At 43.3% G+C, this 24,043-nt stretch overlaps 1 long non-coding RNA gene across 1 annotated transcript; it reads right to left on the bottom strand.

Annotated features, from left to right (window-relative positions):
* Positions 1-9,188: 9,188 nt before the first annotated feature.
* Positions 9,189-17,244, bottom strand: LOC147976374 (uncharacterized). Its single transcript, XR_015602138.1, has 2 exons — positions 17,169-17,244; positions 9,189-9,399 (listed from the first exon to the last, which is right to left on the bottom strand). It is a non-coding gene; the product is annotated as an uncharacterized LOC147976374 (long non-coding RNA).
* Positions 17,245-24,043: the final 6,799 nt, after the last annotated feature.

Below are 24,043 nucleotides of genomic sequence, written 5' to 3'. Positions count from 1 at the left end.
CTGTTACCTTTTGTTACTGTTACCACTGCTATCATATTACTTCGCTACTAAATACTTTGCTATAGATACTAAGTTTCCAGGTGTGGTTGAATTGACAACCCAGCTGCTAATACTTGAGAGTATTCTTTGGCTCCCCTTGTGTCGAATCAATAAATTTTGGTTGAATACTTTACCCTCCAAAACTGTTGCGATCCCCTATACTTGTGGGTTATCAAGACTATTTTCTGGCGCCATTGCCCGGGAGCATAGCTCTATTCTTTGAGTCACTTGGGATTTATATCTGCCTATCATTATGAAGAACTTTAAAGATCCAAGAACCAAGATTTATCACTCAACTACGAGGGGAGGTAAGGAACTGTCATCTAGCTCTGCGCTTGATTCACCTTCTGTTTTGAGTAAGCTTGCGACACCTAAAACTGCTTCTGCTATTCGTTCTGATATGTCGCATGTTATTGATGATGCTACTTCTGCTATGCATGATACTTATGATGAAACTACTTCTATGCTTGATACTACCATGCCACTTGGTGAATTTCTTGATGAACAACTTGCTAGGGCTAGAGAGATTGAAAATATTGAATCTGATAATACTGATGAAAGTGATGATGAAGAATCACTTGTTATTTCTGAGGGTTATGTTTTTGATCAAGAAGCCTCTTTAACTATTTTAGCTTGCAAAGATAGATACGAACTTAAGAGGTTATTAGCTAAATGGAACAAGCAATCTCTAAATGCTAGAATGAAACCTGACCCTACTTTTGCTACTTCACATATCTGTGTTACCGATAAGGATTATGAATTCTTTGTTGATCCTGATATAATTACTTTGGTTGAATCTGATCCTTTTCATGGTTATGAATCTGAAACTGTTGTGGCACATCTTACTAAATTAAATGATATAGCCACCCTGTTCACTACTGATGAGAGAACTCGTTACTTTAACATCCTTAAAATATTTCCGTTCCCATGAAAGGGTGATGCTAAGATATGGTTTAATTCTCTTGATCCTTGTTGTCTGCGTAGTCCCCAGGATATGATTTATTACTTCTCTGCTAAATATTTCCCTGCTCATAAAAAACAAGCTGCTTTAAGGGATATATATAATCTTGTGCAAATTAAAGAAGAGAATCTCCCACAAGCTTGGGGGAGGCTTCTCCAATTACTTAATGCTTTGCCTGATCATCCTCTTAAGAAAAATGAAATACTTGATATCTTTTATAATGGACTAACCGATGCTTCCAGAGATTACCTCAATAGTTGTGTTGGTTCTGTTTTCAGGGAAAGAACGCCGGATGAAGCCAAAATTCTATTGAATAATATGTTGACAAATGAAAATAATTGGACACCTCTAGAGCCAATTCCTGAGCCTATTCCTAAACCAACTCCGAAGAAGAGGGGTATTCTATTTCTCAGTCCTGAAGATATGTAAGAGGCAAAGAAATCTATGAAAGAAAAAGGTATTAAAGCTGAAGATGTTAAGAATTTACCTCCTATTGAAGAAATACACGGTCTTAATTTACTGCCTATTGAAGAAACATATGATCTTAATCCTTACCTATTGAAGAAACTCATGGTCTTGATAACCCGACACAGGTAGTAAAGGTAAATTCTCTCTTTAGATATGATAAAGCTGAAATCCCATTTACTAAGTTTGCTAGCCCATGCTTAGATGAGTTTGATAAATTTATGGCTAAGCAACAAGACTTTAATGCTTATTTTGGTAGACAATTGAAATACAATTCAAATATGCTTGAACACTTGGGTGATTATATGGCTAATGTCAAAGGTGAACTTAAACTTATTAGTAAACATGCTTCTATGGTTACCACTCAAGTAGAACAAGTACTTAAAGCTCAAAATGATTTGCTCAATGAATTGAATAGTAAAGATAATGATAATGTTGTTAGAGTGGCTACTAGAACTGGTAAAATGACTCAGGAACCTTTGTATCTTGAAGGCCACCCTAAGCGAATTGAGCAAGATTCTCAGAGAAATAATATAGATGCACCTAGTCCTTCTAAAAGGAAGAAAAAGAAAAATGATAAGACTTTGCATGCTTCTAGTGAACCTGTTATTGAACCACCTGAGAATCCAAATGATATTTCTATTTCTGATGCTGAAACACAATCTGGTAATGAACCTGAAACTAATGATAATTCTAATAATAATGTTCATGATGATGCTCAACCTAGTAATGATAATGATATAGAAATTGAACCTGTTGTTGATCTTGATAACCCACAATCAAAGAATCAACGTTATGATAAGAAAGACTTTGTTGCTAGGAAACATGGTAAAGAAAGAGAACCATGAGTTCAGAAACCCATGCCTTTTCCTCCCAAACCATCCAAGAAAAAGGATGATGAGGATTTTGAGCACTTTGCTGAAATGATTAGACCTATCTTTTTGCGTATGCGATTAACTGATATGCTCAAAATGAATCCTTATGCTAAGTATATGAAAGAAATTGTTACAAATAAAAGAAAGATACCGGAAGCTGAAATTTCCACCATGCTTGCTAATTATACTTTTAAGGGGGGAATACCAAAGAAACTTGGAGATCCAGGAGTACCCACTATACCATGCTCTACTAAAAGAAATTATGTTAAAACTGCTTTATGTGATCTTGGAGCCGATGTTAGTGTTATGCATCTCTCATTATATCATAGACTTGATTTGAATAAGTTGACACCTACGGAAATATCTTTGCAAATGGCTGATAAATCAACTGCTATACCTGTCGGTATTTGTGAGGATGTGCCTGTTGTAGTTGCAAACGTTACTATTTTAATAGACTTTGTTATTCTTGATATTCCTGAGGACGATAGTATGTCTATTATTCTTGGAAGACCCTTTTTGAATACTGCAGGGGCTGTTATTGATTGCACTAAAGGCAATGTCACTTTTCATGTTAATGATAATGAGCACATGGTACACTTCCCGAGGAAACAACCTCAAGTTCATAGTATCAATTCTATTGGAAAAATTCCATCGATTTTATTTGGAGGTTTTGAATTTCTCTTCCTACTGTCAAGAAGAAATATGATATTCTTATTATTGGGGATGTGCATATCCCCATTGAGGTAACATAGTGTTATTCGAAATTTCTTCGGTTCCATATTATTCGGAATGAGTTCATTAACAAGACTTGATCAACCTTGTTAGTGGATTCCTTCTGATGATCATGAGATGGATGAAATTAGAGAGCACAACCTTCTGTACCCCACTTTTACTTTCTGTTATTTATATTAAATAAAATAAAAATAAATATTTTTTTGTCCGTTATCTGATTATCCTTGCAATATAAAAATACCCTGAAAATAAAAGTTCTCCAAATGCCCTGAAATTTAAATATGATTTTTTCTAGAATATTTGAGAATATTTGGCACTGAGAACACAGCAGGGGGGTCAACCACCTGCCCACGAGGGTGGAGGGCGCGCCCTACCCCCTGGGCGCGCCCCCTACCTCGTGGGCCCATGGTGGCCCTCCTCCACTTATCCTTTCACCCACACACTCCTTCTTCCTCCGCCAAACACGAATATCTAGCTCAAACCCGAGTCCAAGCTCATTTTGTTGTCCATATTACTCTCCCTGCTCCTACTTTCTTTGATCATCAGGCAAAAGGAAGATATGCTATCACCAGAGAGGAGGCAGATGAGTACAAGAGGAGAGCGGAGGCCGCTCGTCGCCACGCTACAGCTCAGCAGGCGATAGCCGCTGCATCTCAGTACGACCCCAACTATTATTATGGATATCCGCCAGGCCAGCCGTGGCCATAAACCAACTTAGGCCAAAAGCCTAAGCTTGGGGGAGTACGTATTTCCCACCGACATTACATTTATGTTCACACACTCATTGCTAGATGTCGGTGCTCATACTTTTTCATTGTATCATCCATGCTAGTTTATTTTCCTATTTATGCTTTCTTCTTGTGTGTTTAATTAACCTTAAGAAAAACCAAAAAAAATAGTTGTAGCTTTTAATTAATTTACTTTCCATGCTTGTAGTAGTAATTAAAAAGAAAACCCAAAAAGATTTCCTATTCTTCTTTTACTTGTTGGGAGCTCTCCCGTGTGAATAGTTTTATTTCTTTTCTTTTCTTTGGGGGTCGATAGGAGAAGACCATAATTAAATTGTTGAAGCGGCTCTTGTATGCATACTTGTTGATTTGACAAAAGAGCCCATGTTGCCTTGTCGTCTCCTATTTATTGAATGCTTGCAGATTCCAGCTTAGTCCAATGCACGTGCACTATTATTATTATTCACATCGTTCGGTCGTGCAAGTGAAAGGCAATTATGATGATATATGATGGACTGGCTGAGATGAGAAAAGCTGATATGAACTCGACCTCTTTTGTTTTTGTAAATATGATTAGTTCATCGTTCCTGATTCAGCCTATTATGAATAAACATGTTTGCAATGACAACTAGAGATCATAGTTCCTTGTGCCATGCTTGATTAGCTATGAGTCATAATGGTTTACCTTGCGTGCCAACATGCTATTGAGATGGTTATGATGTGGTATGATAGGGTGGTATCCTCCTCTGAATGATTTAAGTGACTTGACTTGAAGCATGTTCACGCATGTAGTTGAAACAAAATCAACATAGCCTTCACGATATTTATGTTCATGGTGGATTATATCCTACACATGCTTGCATTCGGTGTTGATTAATTTTAATGCATGTTCATGACCGTTGTCGCTCTCTAGCTGGTCGCTTCCCAGTCTTTTGCTAGCCTTCACCTGTACTAAGCGGGAATACTGCTTGTGCATCCAATCCCTTAAACCCCAAAGTTATTCCACATGAGTCCACTATACCTACCTATATACGGTATCTACCTGCCGTTCCAAGTAAATTTGTATGTGCCAAACTCTAAACCTTCAAATAAATTTCCTGTTTTGTATGCTCGAATAGCTCATGTATCAACTAGGGCTGTCTGTATCATCCATGTTAGGCGGGTTATCCTCAAGAGGAGTGGACTCCGCTCCTCACTCACGAGATAAATGGCTGGTCACCGGGATGCCCAGTCCCATGGTTTATGCAAACTAAATCAAAATAATTGCAAAGAAAACTCCCCCTAGGACTCTTGTTAGTTGTAGGCACTCGTTGTTTCGAGCAAGCCATGGATTGATGCTTATTGGTGGAAGGGGGAGTATAAACTTTACCATTCTGTTTGGGAACCACCTATAATGTGTGTAGCATGGAAGATATCGCCATCTCTTAGTTGTTATGTTGACAATGAAAGTATACTGCTCAAAATATTATTCACCTCTATTTCAAAACCGAGCTCTGGCACCTCTACAAATCCCTGCTTCCCTCTGCGAAGGGCCTATCTATTTAATTTTATGCTGAGTCATCATCCTCTTATTAAAAAGCACCAGTTTGAGAGCACCGCTGTCATTTGAATTCATTACTGTTACTTTACATTGTGTATGACTTGACTGGATCTCTCTTACCATGAATTACAATGTCTAGTCAGTCCTTGGTCTTTAAAGGTGCTCTGCATTTATGTTTTGCGGTCTCAGAAAGGGCTAGCGAGATACCATCTTGTTATATCATATTATGATTGTTTTGAGAAAGTGTTGTCATCCGAGATTTATTATTATTGCTCGCTAGTTGATTATGCCATTGATATGAGTAAAACTTGAGACCTAAGCGTTATTGTGAATGTGGTTAGTTATAATCTTTGCTGGAAACTTGAATGCTGGCTTTACATATTTACAACAACAAGATCAAACAGAGTTTGTAAAAGTTTTTCTTTATCACTTTCAGTTTGTCAACTGAATTGCTTGAGGACAAGCAAAGGTTTAAGCTTGGGGGAGTTGATACGTCTCCATCGTATCTACTTTTCCAAACACTTTTGCCCTTGTTTTGGACTCTAACTTGCATGATTTGAATGGAACTAACCCGGACTGATGCTGTTTTTAGCAGAATTACCATGGTGTTATTTATGTGCAGAAACAAATGTTCTCGGAATGACCTGAAACTTCACGGAGCAACTTTTTGGAAAATATAAAAAATACCTGCAAAAGATGAAGACCAGGGGCCCACCACCTGTCCACGAGGGTGGGGGCGCGCCTGCCCCCCTAGGGCATGCCCCCTACCTCATGGGCCCCCTGGTGCCTCTCCGACTCCAACTCCAACTCTATATATTGTGTTTCGGGGAGAAAAAAATCAAGGAGAAGAATTCATCGCGTTTTACGATATGGAGCCGCCGCCAAGCCCTAAAACCTCTCGGGAGGGCTGATCTGGAGTCTGTTCGGGGCTCCGCAGAGGGCAATCCGTCGCCATCGTCATCATCAACCATCCTCCATCACCAATTTCATGATGCTCACCGCCGTGCGTGAGTAATTCCATCGTAGGCTTGCTGGACGGTGATGGGTTGGATGAGATCTATCATGTAATCGAGTTAGTTTTGTTAGGGTTTGATCCCTAGTATCCACTATGTTCTGAGATTGATGTTGCTATGACTTTGCTATGCTTAATGCTTGTCACTTGGGCCTGAGTGCCATGATTTTAGATCTGAACCTATTATGTTTTCATCAATATATGAGTGTTCTTGATCCTATCTTGCAAGTCTATAGTCACCTATTATGTGTTATGATCTGCTAACCCTGAAGTGACAATAATCGGGATACTTATCGGTGATGACCGTAGTTTGAGGAGTTCATGTATTCACTATGTGTTAATGCTTTGTTACAGTACTCTATTAAAAGGAGGCCTTAATATCCCTTAGTTTTCGTAAGGACCCCACTGCCATAGGAGGGTAGGACAAAAGATGTCATGCAAGTTCTTTTCCATAAGCACGTATGACTATGTTCGGAATACATGCCTACATTATATCAATGAACTGGAGCTAGTTCTGTGTCACCCTAGGTTATGACTGTTACATGATGAACCGCATCCGGCATAATTCTCCATCACTGATCCATTGCCTACGAGCTTTCCATATATTGTTCTTCGCTTATTTACTTTCCTGTTGCTGTTGCTATCATCACTACAAAATACCAAAAACATTACTTTTACTACTGTTACCTTTTGTTACCGTTACCACTGCTATCATATTACTTTGCTACTAAATACTTTGCTACAGATACTAAGTTTCCAGGTGTGGTTGAATTGACAACCCAGCTGCTAATACTTGAGAGTATTCTTTGGCTCCCCTTGTGTCGAATCAATAAATTTGGGTTGAATACTTTACCCTCCAAAACTGTTGCGATCCCCTATACTTGTGGGTTATCAGTGTTCAATCATATAAGCATTGTGTTTCAATTGTCTACCAAAATAAGCATTGAAATCTTCTTGCTTAGCCATAAAGTCATCAAATTCATCCAAACATTGGCTAGCAAACTTAGCAGGAGGGATTTCAGCTTTATCATATCTATAGAGAGAGTTTGCCTTTACTACCTGTGTCGGGTTATCAAGACTATGAGTTTCTTCAATAGGTGATGAATTAAGACCATGTATTTCTTCAACGGGAGGTAAATTCTTAACATCTTCAGCTTTTATACCTTTTTCTTTAATAGATTTCTTTGCCTCTTGCATATCTTCAGGACTGAGAAATAGAATACCCCTTTTCTTCGGAGTTGGCTTAGGAGTTGGTTCAGGAAGTGTCCAATTATTTTCATTGGTCAACATATTATTCAATAGAATTTCAGCTTGATCAACTGTTCTTTCCCTGAAAACACAACCAGCACAACTATCCAGGTGGTCTCTGGAAGCATCGGTTAGTCCATTGTAAAAGATATCAAGTATTTCATTTTTCTTGAGAGGATGATCAGGCAAAGCATTGAGTAATTGGAGAATCCTCCCCCAAGCTTGTGGGAGACTATCTTCTTCAATTTGCACCAAATTATATATTTCCCTTAAAGCAGCTTGTTTCTTATGAGCTGGGAAATATTTAGCAGAGAAGTAGTAAATCATATCCTGGGGACTACGCACACAACCAGGATCAAGAGAATTAAACCATATCTTAGCATCACCCTTTAATGAGAATGGAAATAATTTAAGGATATAATAGTAGCGAGTTTTCTCATCATTAGTGAATAGGGTAGCTATATCATTTCATTTAGTAAGATGTGCCACAACAGTTTCAGACTCATATCCATAAAAAGGATCAGATTCAAGCAAAGTAATTAACTCAGGATCGATAGAGAAATCATAATCCTTATCAGTAATAAAGATAGGCGAAGTAGCATAAGCAGGATCATATTTCATTCTAGCATTCAGAGATTTTTCTTTCAGCTTAGCTAATAAGTTCTTAAGATCACTTCTATCATTGCAGGCAAGAAAGTATCTAGCAGTTTCTTCATCCATAACATAACCCTCAGGCACAACAGGCAATTCATATCTAGGGGGAGAATCTTCATCATCACTTTCATCAATATTATCAGTTTCAATAATTTTATTCTCTCTAGCCCTAGCAAGTTGTTCATCAAGAAATTCACCAAGTGGCACAGTAGTATCAAGCATAGAAGTAGTTTCATCATAAGTATCATACAAAGCAGAAGTGGCATCATCAATAACATGAGACATATCAGAATTAATACTAGAAGCAGGTTTCACTACAGGAATCAGCTACTTTGCCGTCCGCCACGGCGGACGGCAAAGGCATGAACAGCGGACGGCAAAGGTCTTTGCCATCAGCCGCGGACGGCAAAAGGCTCCGGCAATGTAGGCTTCGGTAAACAGCTACTTTGCCGTCTGCTACTGATGGCAAAGTCTTTGCCGTCCGCCGCAGACGGCAAAGAGAGCTCGGCAGACGGCAAAGAAGGCATACGGCAATAATTGCGCTGTCAGTCCGTTAAGTGGCTAACGGCAGGCCTTTGCCGTCCGCCGCTGACGGCAAACTTTCTAGTGTCTTTGTCGTCCGCCGTGTGATGTCATCTACACGTCACTACATGGCATGTTCTTTGCCGTCTGCCACTGATGGCAAAGTCTTTGCCGTCTGCCACTGTAGGCAAACTGGCCAAATGGGTCAGCTCCCAGGAAGCACAGCTGGATGCCACGTGTCTTCTTTGCCGTCCGCAGCAGACGGCAAAGAGCTCGTTGTCGTCGGTGGCAGACAGCAAAGAGCTTGCATATTGGCTCTTTTATCTTTTTTTTATTAAATCCAACAATTTTCATCACAAATATAGATGACATATATAGATATATTTCAAAAGGCCATTACAGAGCAAACATATAAGATATCCAACCATATATATTACATGCATCCAACACATAACTTCATCATAGTTCCATCATACATAACAAGTTCAACATAGAGGCATCCAACCATATATATTACAATAGTTTCATCCAACGATACATGCATAGTTCAACGATACAAAAAGAAACAGAGAAAGGGATAAGGAGCACTCCATCTATGCAAGCTTTCGTCAAGTGAATGAACTCTGCAAAATGAAAAATAAGAAAGTTAGAACAAGAAGAGTAGAACAAGAAGAAGAGTAGAACAAGAAGAAGACTAGAACAAGAAGAGTAGAACAAGAAGAAGACTAGAACAAGAAGAGTATGTCATTTATGAGCTAACTTACGTGAAATGGATCATATATGAGCTAACTAAGTTGAAATGGGTCGTTTATGAGCTAGCTAAGGTGAAATGGATCATTTATGAGCTAACTTAGTTGAAATGGGTCGTTTATGAGCTAGCTAAGGTGAAATGGATCGTTTTTGAGGTAACTAAGGTGAAATGGATCGTTTTTTAGCTAACTAAGGTGAAATGGATCATTTATGAGCTAACTTAGGTGAAATGGATCGTTTTTGAGCTAACTTAGGTGAAATGGATCATTTATGAGCTAATTTAGTTGAAATGGATCTTTTTGAGCTAACTTAGGTGAAATGGATCATTTAAGAGCTAATTTAGGTGAAATGGATCGTTTTTTAGGTAACCTAGGTGAAATGGATCGTTTATGAGCTAAATTAGTTGAAATGGATCGTTTATGAGATAACCTAGGTAAGATTGGTCATTTTGGAGTTAACCTAGGTGAAATGGGTCATTTTAAAGCTAACGTAGGTAAAATGGATCATTTAGGAGCTAATCTAGGTAAAATGGGTCATTTTTGAGCTAACTTGGATGAACTGGATCATTTATAAGCTAACCTAGGTAAAATGGGTCATTTTAGAGCTAACTTAGGTAAAATGGATCGTCTATAAGCTAACTAAGCTAATTATGCAATTTTTGACATAAGTAAGCTAAGTACAGATCGTTTTAGAGCTAACTTAGGTAAAATGGATGGTTTTGGAGGTCAGTAAGCTTATTAAGTCATTTTGGAGGTGAAGAAGCTAAGTCTAGGTCATTATGGTAAGCATTGGAGGAAATAAAGCTAAGTCTAGGTCTTTATGCATGTGTTAAGCAAAACACTAGATAAACTTACCAAGATGTAGGAGGTGTAGGAGCGGGGTGGCTCGTGTCGGTAGCTGGAGAAGGATCGTGCGATGCTTGTCTGGAGTTACGCTGCACCAAAGATCATTTCCAATGTCTTGTTAGCATGATGACACTCAAATGTTAAGACTAGCAAGTAATGTCCATTCAATAAAACTCACCGTGGTCCCAGGAGCAATCACTGGCATCGGCGGAGCGGTCTGACCTGTCTTCTCGCACACAGACTGCACATTTGGTTTTGACGACTCAGTCATACTAGTTAGTAATGAGACAAACACTACATGAATGTTTTGGCTAATCTGCAGAAGAAACTTACCACAAGGAGCTCGTACATGGCCCTTGCCTGCATGTCATTCCGTGCCCTCTCCTCCTCCATCATCTTTGTCGTCCTCTCCTCCAACTCCCGCTGCCTCTCCGCCGCCTCCGCCAGAAGTTTCTCCGTTCTATCTCTCTCACTCTGTATAGCAGCCTGCAACACCACTCACATGACCATTTGTAATCATTGATGGAAGCGCACAGAATGTAATGGAGAAAGATAACTGAGTACGTATCACTAACCTTGATGGCGAGTTGCACTGGCCGTTCACGAGGCCTTATCTCAGGAGCGGAGCTCGACTGGCGCGCCTTGATCTCCGGGAGAGTGCTAGGACAACGGATAAGTCCATCTCCAATGGCTATGGAGCCATGGGACCTCCTGCCACCAGATATCATCAACAGCTCTGGATCAATGGGACCCTGGCTCGGGTTAAAGTCCTCCCCTTTCCTCGCCTTCCCCTCATCTCTATATCTCACGAGCTTGTTGTGGGAGGAGATGTTGGTGAAGTTGTTTGCATCGTCGATGTCAGACTGAGAGAAAGCCTTGACTTTCTTGAAAGAGGCAGTGTGGGCCATGGCATACAGGTCGTACACCTCTGGCACCTTATCCGCCTTATTGTAGCGTGCCTGAAAGAGAGAAACAATGAAAATTAGTAATTAAAGGGCTCAAGCTAGCATGATGAATGAATTGCATGAATCATGAAGCAAACCACATACCCAGTTGCGCCCGAACTGATATAAGTTGGAGCTGCCTTGATGGTGTGGCACACCTTCCATTTGGGCACATTTGTCCTTGGCCTCGTTGTGGAGGGCTAGCCATTGTGGAGAGCACCACTCATCGACCAACACCTCCCAACAATCCATCCGATCCGCACACCATCTCGGAGGCGCCTAAGTTAGCAAATAGAAACTTGAGCGCTACGGCTAAGAATTACTAAATGAAGGAACTTAAGTAGAGAAGACCTTAAGAATTACCTTCATGTACTGCTCCTTACTCAGGAACTTATCGCAGCACGCCGGCTTGGTCTTCTTGATACCACGCAAGGCGTAGTAGTCTCGAACAGCCTGCACCCGAGCCTCGTGCCGTAAGTTCTGGAGTAGGCGCTTGCAGACGTTCTCTATAACATGTGTCGCGTCCTCCTCGTATCCCTCCTCACACCTGTAGAATGTCTGCAATCAAATGAGACAATATTGATTAGTACAATTAATAACTAGCTAGTTGAAGATTTTTAAATGTGTAAAGGAGAAATTACCCAAAACTTTCTGATCACCATGTCTGCCCTCGTGTCGCACACGACACCGTCGATAATCTCATCCGGCGGGGCCGGGGCAGCCACGTAGTGCTCCCATCTCAATCCAAGCTCTGGAAGCCGACCCTCACCAGGCAACGTGACAAACCCCGGGAAGTTTTGCCAGCAAAGAACTCCAAGGACGGAGTTGGGCCGGCGGACACTATGATGGTGGTCCCAACCCCTGCAGCATGACAAGGCCAACGCATTAGTTATTTGAAAAAACGTGAATGCACAAGGTACAAAAATATTAAATGGACTTACGTACCTCTCCCCATCAGGGAAAATCAACCACCTCTGCTCGCGGGTCACCGGCACGGACGGGAGCCGTGTAGCACCACGCTGGTAGACGGTGCCCCCCTCCTCCTCAAGATCAGTCGGCTCCCCACCATCATCAGCATGGCCACTTGGCTCCTCGGGCTGATCCGGCCAGGTACCCCATCCGGACGTGTGCTCCTCCGGGGTCACGTGGGCCGAACTCTCGTGGGTCGAAGGCCAGTCGACCCGAGGCTCGTGGGCCCAAGACCCGTGGACCGGAGGCTCGTGGACCGGAGTCCGTGTAGCCTCCTCCTCGGACGAGTCCACCCTAGCAGTCACGTGCTCGGGTGAAACAGCCGGGGGTGGCGGCGAGGAAGGCGCCGTAGCCCTACCTCCTCTCCCACGACCACGTGCCCCACCTCCTCTCTTCCTACCTCGAGCTCGTCCCCTGCTGGGCACCGCGGTCGACGAAGAAGGGCCCGGCGGTGTGGCCATACTGTCCAGCAACGCTCGGCGGAGAGGTGCGTCTGGAATGGAAGACCTCAGACCACGCTCCCGACCAGCGCCCACCATCTTTCAACACCTGCCATGACAAACAGTAAACGAAATTAGTACAACATAAAAAAAGACCGACATGAATAATAATATGTGTATCACTTAAGTGTATCATCATCAAGTACAACATAAAAAAATGTAATACCTGACACTACTAATAATCTCGATCAGTATCATCAATAAATGCATAATCATCATCATCACTATAATCAATGACGGGCTCATAGGGTTCATTGGCATCAACATGTGCAAGGCCACCTTGACGTAATCGGTCAAGCATTGACAGGTCATCCGCAGCAGTAACCTCTTCTTGTTTCGGCTCTTCTTGTTCCTCCTCTGGGGTGATGTCGGATTCATTGTCGTTGTCTACTTCAATGTTTTGGGGTGAAGTATAGCGGTTCTTGAAACACTTTTTGGAAAGACGTGTCTCTTGGAAGAATTCTCCTTCATATGTGTCTGGGTTAATGTGAGGTTCATAATCCTCTTCCTTTGGGGGAGAAAGTCTAGCACGTGGCGGCACTTCATAAACGACATCCCAACCTTTCAGATTTGGATTAGTTTGGCAGGCCCACGGTAGATAGAATACTTGGGTCGCCTGTTGAGCCATAATATAGACATCAGGAACATCTAAATGAGTGCTTTGGTTGATTTCAACTAGCCCTACATGTTCATGAGTCCTTCTAGTCTCCTTCGGCTGAAACCAATAACATTTGAAGACTACGACATTCGGTGGATTTTCACCATAGAACAGAAGTTCATAAATTGCTTCAACTCTCCCATAATACTCGGTACCTCCTTCGCCGATAGCAGATACACAACAATTTGTTGACTTTCGGTCGGCCATAGATAGCTCTTTGCCATAGGTACGAAAGCGATACCCGTTGATGTCGTACTTGTCAAATGAACGGACCTTATAGTCAAAACCATTAGCGACTTGTCTCAATTCGGCGTCCATAGACTCTGAATTAGCCTACAAGTTTAATATGAAAGGATTGTTGCATTATGCACAAATTAGCGAATGATATGAAATTGTCTAATAGAAATTACCGTTTGTTTGAACCAAGAGATGAAACCGGGATAGCCACCTCCTTGCTTTGCGAGAAGCTCATACTCTTCGACGGAATCCTTTTGGATCTCTGCTCCATACGAGAATATGGTGACGTATCTACTGTATGACATATCCAGGAATAAGAGTAGTTCAAAGGAAATAGAAGTTGCGAAACAATGTACCGAGAACTTACTCGATGTACGGCCGCACTTCTATCAGGTTGTTGAAGATATACAACGAAATGGTCCGCCATTCTTCGTTATCCAAAGATACTGGATGTGAAACACTAGCTGGTGCGAGATTCCCTTTGAATAGGCTGAGGTTGGATCCACCCTTTTTAGGCTCGTCAGCATTGTACCGAGGCTTCGGATTATGCAAATGACGATTTTTGGCTTCGTAGTGCGCTGTTACGAAGTTTGCCACCTCCTCTGTGATGAATGCCTCAGCCATCGATGCTTCAATTCTATGTTTATTTTTACATTTTTCTCGAAGCGTCTTCTGCATCCTCTCAGTTGGGTAGCACCAACGATTTTGCACGGGCCCCCCCCCCAATCTTGCCTCGGTCGGGAGATGCAAAATCAAATGCTGCATTGGATTAAAGAAGCCCGGTGGAAAGATCTTCTCTAACTTGCAGATCAACTCCGGCGCCAACTCTTCCATTTCTTCTAGCACGCCAGGCGATAGTTCTTTCGCACAAAGAACACGGAAGAAATAGCTGAGTTCTGCCAGTACTAGCCATTCATCCTCAGGGATGAAGCCACGCAACATCACCGGCATTACCCGCTCAATCCATATGTGCCAATCATGACTCTTGAGACCAAATATCTTCAGTTTATCAAGATTCGCTCCCCTCTTTAGATTCGCTGCATACCCATCGGGGAACATCAACTGCTGTTGCACCCACAAGAGAATTTCCCTCATAGCTGGCCTTCCAAGATTGAACCATGCCTTTGGCTTCATCCAGTTCTGCTTTCCTTTCGGTTCTTTCATGTTTTGTAACGGCCTATCACATAGCGCCTCCAGATCGACTCTAGCCTTAGTATTATCCTTTGACTTCCCATCTATGCCGAACAATGTACCAAAAAGTGCCTCGGCGATATTCTTCTCAGTGTGCATCACGTCGATGTTGTGTGGGCAAAGGAGGTCTTTGAAGTAAGGCAGATCCCATAAGCATGTTTTGTGAGTCCACGCATGCTTAGTATTATACCCCTTGAAGTACCCTGGACGTTGTGGATCTGGCTCGAGAGCGTTTAACTGATCCAGGGTCTGTTGGCCTGTCAATGCAGGTGGTGCAGAGTTTTTGACAACTCTACCCCTGATGAAGTTCTTCTTGTCTTTCCTGAACTTATGGCGAGGATCCAGGAACTGTCTATGCATGTCGAAGCAAGAAAACTTGCGACCGGCCTGAAGCCAACGAAACTCAAGAGCTCCCTTGCATGTGGGGCATGGGAACCTTCCATGCACACACCAGCCAACGAATAGCGCATACGCCGGCAAGTCATGCGTCGAGTACATGTACCAGACACGCATTATGAAGTTCCGTTTGCTAAAGGCGTCGTATGTCTTAAACCCATTATCCCAGGCTTCTTGCAATTCGTCCTTAAGAGGCTGCATGTACACATTCATATTTTTGCCCGGATAGTTGGGTCCTGGAATTATCAACGTCAGGAAAATGTTCTTTCTTTACATAATCTGTCCGGGGGGGAGATTGAGTGGAAAGACAAATACGGGCCAACAACTGTATTGGGCTGCCGTCATACCAAACACACTGAACCCATCCGTGCTGATGCCGACTCGAGGATGCCTCGGATCTGCCGCTTTGTCAGCATGTAATTCATCAAACTTTTTCCACGCAACACCATCCGATGTGTGTACCATCATCAGATTCCCATCTGCATCTAGTTCGGTTCTTTTGCCTGTTTTGTGCCATGTCATCTGTCTGGCCGTCTCTTCGACCATGAAAAGACTTTGAAGTCTTGGTACGATTGGCATATACCGAAGAACAGTAACGGGGATTTTGGTCTGTGTCTTCTCACCCATACCGTTGTCTACCACAATATACCTGGAAGACTTGCAAATGGGACAATAGTTCAAGTCCGCATAGTCAAGCCTAAATAAGGCACATCCTTTCTCACAGGCATGTATCTTCTCATAGGGCATCTTCAGTGCACGGAGGATTTTGTCCGACTGGTACAGGTTTGCAGGCATTACATGGCCTTTGGGTAGAAAGCGTCCAAATACTGTCATAATTGCGTCATAGCATTCTCTGCCCAAGTTGAACTGAGCCTTCAGAGCCATTACTTGTGAGATGGCATCCAACTGACAAAGCTCAGTGTGCTCGTGGAGCGGACGTTTCGAAGACTCCAACATTTCATTGAAGGCCTTTGCAGATTCCTCCATCTCCTCGTCCGAATCCCGAGCATCATCATAGCCTTGCACCATGTTTTCCATCACGGTACCATGCTCGTCGGTGCGACGACGATCCACCTCAGCTCGGTCACGTTGGGCAGACTCACCATGAAATGTCCACACCGTATAATCGGGCGTAAAACCACTCTTCTGCAGGTGTTTGCCCATTTCAGCCTCTGTCTTCTTTTCCCAATTGCCGCACCGGAAACAGGGGCACCAGGTTTTCTTTTGGCCATTTGCAAATGCGGCTTGCACAAACCCCTTAGTTTTTGTGAACCATTCAGTGCTCCATTTGTTCTGACCAGTGTGACCGGTATACATCCAAGCACGGTCACTCATCTTGACTTTCAGAGCTACTGGACACACAACAATTATATATGTAATTCACCATGTATATATTCATCAGTTGATCTACTTTGTCAATTTTATTACGTCCATGCAACCTACACTCTAATAGGTAATGATAGGTCCTAATCCCACCCGTGTATGTGTAGATTGGGTTTATTTTCCCATGCTATGCTTCGGATCCGACGCAAAATTTCGGCAGCACCTCCCCGCTGTTCTCCTGATACACGTCTCTGCAATAAACAGAGAGGATGTGTACCCGGAGAACAACAGGGGAGGCACTGACGAAATATATGCGTCGGATCCGGAGCAAAGCATATGGGAAAACGAACCCAATCTACACATACTCGGGCTGTCCATGGATAGCGTTGGACAATTCGAAAGAATCAAGGTTATATATATGCAAATGCATGCATATTTATAACTATGATGCTTTCGAACGGGAGACACATATTGGTTACGCATACTGATGATTCAAGACACATACATAGCTAGCTATCAAGTTTCATCGGAATAGGTCAAATAATTAATGGGGGAGGAGGACTTGTCATTTGTGCTCACCCACGAACGAAGGGGCAGAGCTCGTCAAACGCACGGCGAGGTCGTCGAACACCAAACCTCGCAGCGATGAAACAACTGCACATTTAAAACTACACGATCAACACAATTATATATGATGTTTTTCATAACAAAATCGAAAAATATATGACCTAACTAATAATTCACAAATATATGACCCCGTCGGCCTCTGGAAGGCCAAAGAACACCTTTACGGGAGGTGTCGGTGGTCGGGGTGTCCTGTCGGTGTCGGGGTGCCGTGTCGGGGTCGGGGTGCTGTTTCGGGGTCGGGGGTCGGGGTGTCGTGTCGATGTCGGGGTAGTGCCGTGTCGGTGTCGGGGTGTTGTTTCGGGGTCGGGGTGTGGTGTCGGGGTCAGGGTGTCGGGTCAGGCTCGGGGTCGGGGTGTCGGGTCAGGCTCGGGGGGTCGGGGTGTCGGGGTTGGGGTGTCGGGTCAGGCTTGGGGTGTCGGGGTCAGGGTCGGGGTGTCGGGGTCGGGGTCGGGGTCGGGGTCGGGGTGTCGGGGTCGGGGTCTCGGGGTCGAGGTCGGGGTCTCGGGGTCGGGGTGTCGTGTCGGGGTGCCGGGTCGGGGTCTGGGTACCGTGTCTGGTCGGGGTCGGGGTTTCGGGGTCGGGGTCGGGGTGTCGGGTCAGGCTTGGGGGGTCGGGGTCTTCTTCTTCTTCCTCCTTTCCTTTTTCCTCTTCTTCTTCTCCTCCTCTCCTCTTTTTTCTTCTTCTTCTTCCTCCTTTCCTTTTTCCTCTTCTTCTTCTCCTCCTCTCCTCTTTTTTCTTCTTCTTCTTCCTCCTTTCCTTTTTCCTCTTCTTCTTCTCCTCCTCTCCTCTTTTTTCTTCTTCTTCTTCCTCTTCTTCTTTTTTCTTCTCCTCCTCCTCTTCTTCTTCTTCTCCTGATCTCCTCTTTTTCTCTTTTTCTTCTTTCCTAAAACTAAACTAAACCTAAAACTAAAACTAAAAAAACAGAAAAAGAAAAAAACTAAATCTAAACCTAAAACTAAACTAAAACTAAACCTATAAACCTAAAACTAATCCTAAAACTAAATCTAAATCTAAACTAAACATAAACCTAAAACTAAAAAAACAGAAAAAAGAAAAAAGAAAAAAAGGAAGAAGGAGGCCTCACCTGCAGGGTGGAGGAGGGGGCGGTGCGGCCTGGGGCGACGGAGGAGCGGGGCGGGGCGGCGGGGTGGCGGCGGGGGGCGCTGGGGCGGCGGCGGGGGGCGCTGGGGCGGGGGGGGCGCCGGGGCGGCGGCGGGGGGCGCTGGGGCGGGGGGGCGCCGGGGCGGCGGCGGGGGGCGCTGGGGCGGCGGGGCGGGGGGGGCGCCGGGGCGGCGGCGGGGCGTGGTGCGACGGGGCGGTGGAGGTGGGAGAGAGAGAGGAGGGTGTGGGGTGCGGCCTCGTTAATGTTACGTGGGGCCTCCCTCTCTGCCGTCCGCCAACCTTTGCCGTCCGCCTCCTTGCTCTTTGCCGTCCGCTAGCGGACGGCAAAGAGGGGGGCCCGTCAGTTTTTTTTGCAGCTCGTCAGTGGGGCCCCTCCCTCTTTGCCGTCCGCTAGCCGACGGCAAAGAATCTTTGCCGTCCGCTAGCAGACGGCAAAGAACTGGCTGATGGCAAACTTTGTCTTTGCCATCAGCCAGTTCTTTGCCATCCGCTTTTTGGAAGCTGATGGCAAAGAGCTTCTTTGCCGTCCGCTAGCGGGCGGCAAAGAACTGGCAGATGGCAAACTAGCTGATTCCAGTAGTGTTTAGGTGTCGCAAGCTTACTCAAAACAGAAGGTGAATCAAGTGCAGAGCTAGATGGCAGTTCCTTACCTCCCCTCGTAGTTGAGGGAAAAATCTTAGTTCTTTGATCTTTCAAGTTCTTCATAGTGATAAGCAGATATAAATCCCAAGTGACTCAAAGAATAGAGCTATGCTCCCCGGCAACGGCGCCAGAAAATAGGCTTGATAACCCACAAGTATAGGGGATCGCAACAGTTTTTGAGGGTAGAGTATTCAACCCAAATTTATTGATTCGACACAAGGGGAGCCAAAGAATATTCTCAAGTATTTTCAGCTGAGTTATCAATTCAACCACACTTGGAAACTTAATATCTGCAACAAGGTATTTAGTAGAAAAGTAATATGATAGTAGTGGTAACGGTGCCAAAAAGTAACGGTAGCAAAAGTAATATTTTGGGGTTTTATAGTGATGGTAACAGTAGCAACAGAAAAGTAAATAAGCGAAGAACAATATATGGAAAGCTCATAGACAATGGATCGGTGATGGAGAATTGTGTCGGATGCGATCGATCATGTAACAGTCATAACATAGGGTGAAACAGAACTAGCTCCAGTTCATCAATGTAATGTAGGCATGTATTCCGAATATAGTCATACGTGCTTATGGAAAAGAACTTGCATGACATCTTTTGTCCTACCCTTCCATGGCAGCGGGGTCCTATTGGAAACTAAGGGATATTAAGGCCTCCTTTTAATATAGTACCGGACCAAAGCATTAACACATAGTGAATACATGAACTCCTCAAACTACGGTCATCACCGGTAATGATCCCGGTTATTGTCACTTCGGGGTTAACGGATCATAACACATAATAGGTTACTATAGACTTGCAAGATAGGATCAAGAACTCACATATATTCATGAAAACATAATAGGTTCAGATATGAAATCATGGCACTCGGGCCCTAGTGACAAGCATTAAGCATAGTAAAGTCATAGCAACATCAATCTCAGAACATAGTGGATACTAGGGATCAAACCCTAACAAAACTAACTCGATTACATGATAAATCTCATCCAACCCATCACCGTCCAGCAAACCTACGATGGAATTACTCACGCATGGCGATGAGCATCATGAAATTGGTGATGGAGGAAGGTTGATGATGATGATGATGGCGATGGATTCCCCTCTCCGGAGCCCCGAACGGACTCCAGATCAGCCCTCCCGAGAAAGTTTAGGGCTTGGCGGCGGCTTCGTATCATAAAACGCGATGAATCCTTCTCTCTGATTTTTTTCTCCCCGAACACGAATATATGGAGTTGGAGTTGAGGTCGGTGGAGCGTCAGGGGGGCCACGAGGCAGGCCCCCCCCCCGCCCTCATGGACAGGGTGTGCCCCCCTGACGTGAATTCTTCTTTCAGTATTTTTTATATATTCCAAAAATAATCTCCGTTGATTTTCAAGTCATTTCGAGAACTTTTATTTCTGCACAAAAATAATACCATGGCAATTCTGCTAAAAACAGCGTCAGTCCGGGTTAGTTCCATTCAAATCATGCAAGTTAGAGTCCAAAACAAGGGCAAAAGTGTTTGGAAAAGTAGATACGACGGAGACGTATCATGGAACAGCTAGTCCTTGCTGATAGGAATGCCTCTTTGCATCCTTATGGCATATCCGGATGACCGCCCGTCCCACAATGGCCAATATATGTTGTGTAGACAGAGCATATCACATACGTCTTATTAGAAGCAATCGTCTGTGTTATTATCGGTCTTCGCACACATTTCTGATTACAGACCTATTTACCGCGTATCACACACATCTTGTTATATTGAACCGTTTTTGTTCTCTTGCCTAATCACAAATAGTTCATCCGAGTGAACCTTATGATGTACATTGCACACACCTTGATCGGGCTGTCCGTTTCTTTTGTGTTGCCTAATCACAAACAGTTCATCTGAGTGAACCGTATGTTGTGTATCGCACATGCCTCCATCTGGCTGCCCGTTTCTTTTGTGTTCCCTCATCGCAAACAGTTCATTGAACTGAACCGTATGCCCTTCATCGCACACGCAACTAAAACCTGAACCGTGTTTGATGCATCCGTCATCGTAAACGTTTTACACATTTTTGATGGTTTTCATACAGCACCGTTTGCGATCATTGCATCGCACACAATTTCTCGAAGGGTCTCTGATCATAGTGTCGCATTAGCAGCATCCTGCAGTAGTGTAGGACAATAGGGGTTCTCCTCAAGGCATCAGCAGTTCCCACTGGCTTGAAGGAGCAGACCCCCACTGGAGTCCCAACTAAATCATCTTGATCAAGTTCTAGGCTATCAGGAAGAACAATTTCAGGGTTATTATTGGCAAAAGCCAAACATCTTTCTTTTTCTCCCTCAATCAAATCATCAATGACATAGTTTTTATGAGCCTCATCTCCACTAATGCACAAATCAATTTTACTCATTTGATCACATAAAATGGCATGATCAGTATTGGAGAAGGATTTATCTTTGAAAGTTTTTGGTATCTCCAAATTTTGCTCTCTTGTAAGCAACAGCTGTTTCCATGATGTTCACATTGCCATGACCTATAGTAGCAGGTTTTTGTATCAGGACAGGTCCCCAATTGGCATTCTTGTTAGGAGAAGGTCCATTTTCTTAAGCTTGGTTGAGAGTTTCCAGCAGTGATCTCTTTAAAGAGAGGGATTGAAGTACCTGTACAGCTTCAGGGGAAGAATCCCAACTCCTTCCTCATTAGACTCAGAAAAGTCAACAGATTTAAGGATGTCCTCACAGTATTCCATACTTTTAGATTTTTCATCAGTTTTTGTCATTCACCCATCATTCTCCACCAAGGCAAGTGAATCTACCTTTGAAGAGAGGATAGGAGGGGGTAGATGTTTTTGCAGGAGAAAAGGGCAAGTGTTCCATAGATGGTGAACTTTCTAAGGTAACCTGCATAGGAGATGTGTTTGATTTTCCTTTGCTAGAGACTGCACATTCCATGATAAAGTTCTCATGATCAGAGTTAGAGCAGAACACAACATATTTGGTCCTCTTTTTTGTTTAGTGTTGTCATGCTTTGAGAAATTGGCTTTATCTAGATCATCAATAGCTTTATCTCCATCCAGCAAATCTTTAGGCAGAGCATCATTATGGGTATTCTCATCACCCTCTTCCCTTTGTTCCTATGCATTACCATCCTCCTCATCATCTGCATCATCCTCAACATCAATGACAGAATCAGCACCTCCTACCTATTCAAATCCTTCCACAGTGAAGCCTAGCAGAAATAGTTTCTTTTCATTTCAGTTAACCTCTCAAAAGGATCTCTGCAGGCAATCTTAACTCTAACATTCTCAAAGAAGGTACTGAACATTTCATTCCAATCCACATCTGTAAGCACACCAAAGAGAGATGCAATCTGGGCAAGCACCTTCCAAGTGCACCACTTACGTGGAATTCCTTCAATCAAAACCCAAGCTTCAATCAACTCCCCGAAAGGCTCACAGGCACCTTTCCATTCAGTCAAAGTGACAGAAATATCTTGGGGCAAACAAAAGGCAGGCAATTTGTAGCGACCAGACCTCAAACAGTCTGATCTCTGTGCTCCGGTGTCATCCCTGGATCAGTAATGCTGACACCACACAGTACTCGGAGGATTTATAACAGAGTAGCAATCACACACTTATTACATCGAGTGTCTCAAGAGAACTTATTACAATAAATATGGCTTAAGGCCATCTAATAACGATAACACCGGAAGGCTTGGAAGATAAGTGAGTCCATCAACTCCAACGGCATCACTGAGTATAGAACCACGACCTAAAACTCCTTAATCGTTGTCTGAAAAGTCTGCAACATTAACGTTGCAGCTCGAAACGGGTCAGCACATGGAATATGCTGGCAAGGTAACACATAGAGAGTAATGGAATGAAACAGCTATACTATATGCATATTTGGCTGGTGGAAAGCTCTATGGTTATAGTTTTGCGTAAAGCCAATTTTCCCTACTTCAAAGGAATAAATTTATTTAACTATCATGGTGGTTGTTAAACATTGAGAATGGTTGACAGCATTCTCAATCCCAATTAAGCTTCATCATTAAACATAACCCAACAAAATTTATTTAGAGTAACATGTTGAGATTCACATGATAATCCAGGTACTAGATACTCAAGATGTCCATAACCGGGGACATGGCTAATCATGATTAGTTTATTACACTCTGCAGAGGTTTGCGCACTTTTCCCCACAAGACTCGATCGCCTCCGTTTGGTTTCTCGCACTACATGGTGTTTGAGAAGACGGATGACTGAGACATAGTCTTTCAGAAGCGCTAGCACCTTACGATCGGGTAGACCGGACCACCTACATCCCCTACATCTGCTAGTCTACCACTGTAAGAGTTCGCACGACTTAGTCAACTATGCTAGAGCCCATAATAGCTTGTGGCTGCACACGGAAGTTTCTAGTATGAATAGTCTCATGATCCCTTTGAGCCTGGGTGGCGGTCCAAAAGAAAACAGGCAAGTCCTGGAATACCCAGGTGCCTCAATCCACCCAGATATGTGTTTAAGTTGCCACCTTAGATAAACCATTAATTAACAATCTCACATCTGTCATGGATATCACTCACCCAATCCACGTCTACTAGCATAGCATGGCATAATAAGCAAACGTAGAAGTAACTCCCAAAGGTTTGATAATAACAGGTAATAGGTACTACCTCATCTACTTCCCATCCCACAATTTAATTAGATCCTAATCATGCAATGTGTGAGGATTGATCTAATGCAATAAAACTGGGTAGTAGAAAAGGTATGATCAAAGTGTTACTTGCCTTGCTGATGATCCGCGAAACCTAATGATTCGAAGAAACAAGCGGCGCACTCCGGGTATTCTATCGCAGAGAACAAACAAGCATACAATAAGTACTCATCTAATGCACAGGTAAAACTCAAATAAGATATCTAACCAGAAGGTTCAACTTAAGAACTCCGGTTGGCAGAAAGAATCAAATCGAAAGAAGCAACGAAAGTCAAACGGCGAAAGAAAACAACTTCGTTCTAGTAATCTGGATCTAGGGCAAATTTTACAGTAGCAAAATCTTGTTTAAGTTGGTTAAACGGATAGA

This window comes from Triticum urartu, chromosome 4A, assembly GCF_056163025.1.
Source record: "Triticum urartu cultivar PI428250 chromosome 4A, HENAU_Tu73, whole genome shotgun sequence".
NCBI lineage: Eukaryota > Viridiplantae > Streptophyta > Magnoliopsida > Poales > Poaceae > Triticum > Triticum urartu.
The sequence above is the reverse complement of the archived record's forward strand: the minus strand, read 5'-3'. Positions and strand labels throughout refer to the sequence as shown.